Raw genomic sequence first — 3,481 nt, forward strand, 5'->3', positions numbered from 1 at the left:
AAATAGAAGGAGAGTGATAAGCGTTTTAACGGGAGAGTAGTTGTGTCTGTGCAAATAGACACAAAAAGTTATCAATTCTTCCCGACAAGAAAAAGTAGCTTTTAATTCTTTTAATACTTTCTTCTGTGTCTATTTGCACAGACACAAAGGGTCAAAATGGTTTTGCTGAAACTATCAATCTTGTTGTGTATGATATTGTTTAGCCCTTCCCTTTCAGGGGCTACTTCTCCCACCAACATATTCATCCTGGCCGGTCAGAGCAACATGGCTGGTCGAGGTGGGGTAGAGAAAATTCAAAACGGGAAACTTGTGTGGGATGGAAAGGTCCCATTGGAGTGTCAATCCGACCCATCCATCCTACGGTTGAACCCTGAGCGCCAATGGGAGATAGCACATGAACCTCTCCATTTGGGGATTGACATTAGTCACACTCCAGGGATTGGTCCGGGGATACCGTTTGCTCACCAGTTCAAAGAAAAAGCTGGACAAAAGGCAGGCACCGTGGGTTTAGTTCCTTGTGCTAGAGGTGGCACTTTAATTGAACAATGGATAAAAAACCCTAGCAATCCTAGTGCAACTTTTTACCAAAATTTCATTGAACGAATTAAAACATCAGAAAAAGAAGGTGGAGTTGTGCGTGCTTTGTTTTGGTATCAAGGAGAAAGCGATGCGGCTATGAATGACACCGCTCAAAGATACAAAGACAACTTAAAGAAGTTCATCACCGACATCCGCAATGATATAAAACCTAGATTTTTACCGGTCATTATTGTTAAGATATCCCTTTATGACTTTTTTATGAAGCACGATACTCATAACTTGCCGGCAGTGAGAGCAGCTGAAGATGCAGTCCAAAAAGAGCTTCCAGACATCGTTACTATCGACTCTCGGGAGTTGCCTGTAAACTTTACCACATTTGAAGGCTTTTCGTGGGATCATGGTCATTTTAATACGGAAACAGAGATTGTTTTGGGTAAATGGTTGGCAGACACATATCTCGCCCACTATGGTCATTTACTATGATCTTATTATGTGTCATTCTCTAATCTCTATTGATTGATCTATTATTCTATCTCAATAAAAACATTTAAATTTGAACCTTAACATACTTAATACTAGGTAGAAGTGTTTTCTTTATTTAAATAATTAAAAATATAATCGAATTTTGTTTATTATTGAACCAAAAAAACAAAAGTTTAAAATCAAAATGGTAACCTAGATTCAAGACACCTATTTAATGGGCAAATGAAATTCTCCACGTTAATTTTTTTTTTTTTAGAATAATGCAGTAATTAAAGAATATTTAAGTTGTTCTAAATATTAATTTTTGTGAAATGGTTGATTGCACCAATTAAAAACAAATAATACCAAATTTTAATACTTGGTCTTGAAGTAGAAAGTGTTCCATCGGTTCTTGAATTAGGTTCTTGAATTAGGTTCTTGAATTAGGTTCTTGAATTAGGTTCTTGAATTAGGTTCTTGAATTAGGTTCTTGAATTAGTTTCTTGAATTAGTTTCTTGAATTAGTTTCTTGAATTAGTTTCTTGAATTAGTTTCTTGAATTAGTTTCTTGAATTAGTTTCTTTCAAAAGGGCTGTTCCTATATAGGTTCTTTCAAAAGGGCTTCTGCTTTAGGGGTGAATGTCTTGGTGGAAGATATTATTTTCTTACTTCTCAATTTCTAATGAATCGATAGCCCTTCGTCCGGAGAGGTATTTATAAATGAAAATGTTGTTTAAAATTTTATTATAAAGTAAGAAAAAGGATTAAAATATAATGACTATAAATCCTAATAAGCAAAATTTTAGTATTAACCGATCGATTTGCTCTTAAGTAACTTTATTTTCAATTCATGATATAAATGACCTCCAAATATCATGTAACTTTATATCAAAGTCTAAACCAAAAATTAGGGAGAAATGACCAAAATGTCCTTAGAACTCTTTATAATGTTACGGCCTAAACATCTTCCAAATGATCTACTACTTTTTGTAAGGCCTAACCATCTTCGAGTTGTTGTAAGACAAAAATGGAATCTAAACCAAGTTAGGGCCTAAGGATATATTCAAGATTTTCATGAACCTTCTAGAATTTTCTAAAAACCACAGTCACGTGCTTGTAATTACACTCTATTGGATGACAAAGTCCTAGTTGTGACCATTAAACCTTAGGGATGACAAAGCCCTAGTTGTGACCATTAAACCTCAAGAGGGTGAAACAACAGGGGCGGGGTAGCTCTAGGATGACCCTAATTGTTGAAAGCACAAATTAATATGTTTTCTTGCAAGGAAAGCCTCTTTCTTTTCTCAGATTCAGGGTAAGATGTTTTGTGTGTAATTGTCTTTCAGGGCAAAAACTTGATAGAGCAAAGGAGGTTGTTTTAGGGGTAATATGCAATGTGAAATTGGCATAATTCCCCTAGGTAAAAATACCTTAAAACAAAACTGAATCCTTTTCAACCCGGATGTGTTATATCCTGATTGTACGAGGATCCAGCTGGTTTATATGGTGTGTTTGTTGACGTAATAAGGTCGGGGATCGTGACGTTCTAGCGAGACTAAATAAGTTATTTCTCCCCACTCACCTGAGCTTTTCACCCATCAAGGATGACCCTAATTGTTGAAAACATGTACAAGGACAGGGAACCCGAGAAATTTCTCCCCACTCACCTGAGCTTTTCACCCATCAAGGATGACCCTAATTGTTGAAAACATGTACAAGGACAGGGAACCCGAGAAATCATTCCCAACGAGACAATGTAACAACTTGGGTAAGGAAAATAGACAAAAATAGACGAGAATATTAAGAATAGAGAGAAAACTAGAAATACAAGAAAATAGACAAAAATAGACAAGAGAATATTAAGAATAGAGAGAAAACTAGAAATACAAGAAAATCGAGAGAAATAAGGAAATGTAAATTCAGATCTAATTCAAATAACTAAATCAAATCTAAATCAAACCTAACAATTCCTGAACACAAATAGTACTCCGTTTATATCCATTTTTTCTATAAATTATAGTATACTCCTAATACAGCTATCAAAATGAAAAATTATTCGATTAGAAACAAAAAAAATATAGTATACTCCTAATACAACTATCAAAATGAAAAATTATTCGATTAGAAACAAAAAAAATATATAAAATGTTATTTTGTAAAAAAAAAAAAATGAATTGTTTAATGATTCGTAATAAACGAATTTAATACAAAGAAGTCTTATTTTACTTGATCCACTTGTAGACTGGCTTTTTTATGATTGATACCAAAATTAAATAGTATTTTTCGTCTAATTATTCCTTCCGGCTCTATAGCGGGAAATTTTTGTAATGCATACTAAATAATAATAATAAAGAAAATTTGCAGTTTCTATATTGTCAAAAATTTTTACTTAAAATAAATAGGTGTGTTCATTAATAGTTTCAGTGGATCATCTTATTTGAACAATTCTAACTTCATGACTTGAAATATATGTCTTCAA

The 3,481-nt window shown here is 33.5% G+C and overlaps 1 pseudogene; it reads left to right on the forward strand.

Moving 5' to 3' along the window:
• Nucleotides 1-1,093, forward strand: LOC147791619 (putative carbohydrate esterase At4g34215 pseudogene; annotated as a pseudogene).
• The last annotated feature ends 2,388 nt before the right edge of the window (nt 1,094-3,481 follow it).

Source organism: Cucurbita pepo, chromosome 7, assembly GCF_057944985.1.
Source record: "Cucurbita pepo subsp. pepo isolate OVF chromosome 7, ASM5794498v1, whole genome shotgun sequence".
NCBI classification, from domain to species: Eukaryota; Viridiplantae; Streptophyta; class Magnoliopsida; order Cucurbitales; family Cucurbitaceae; genus Cucurbita; species Cucurbita pepo.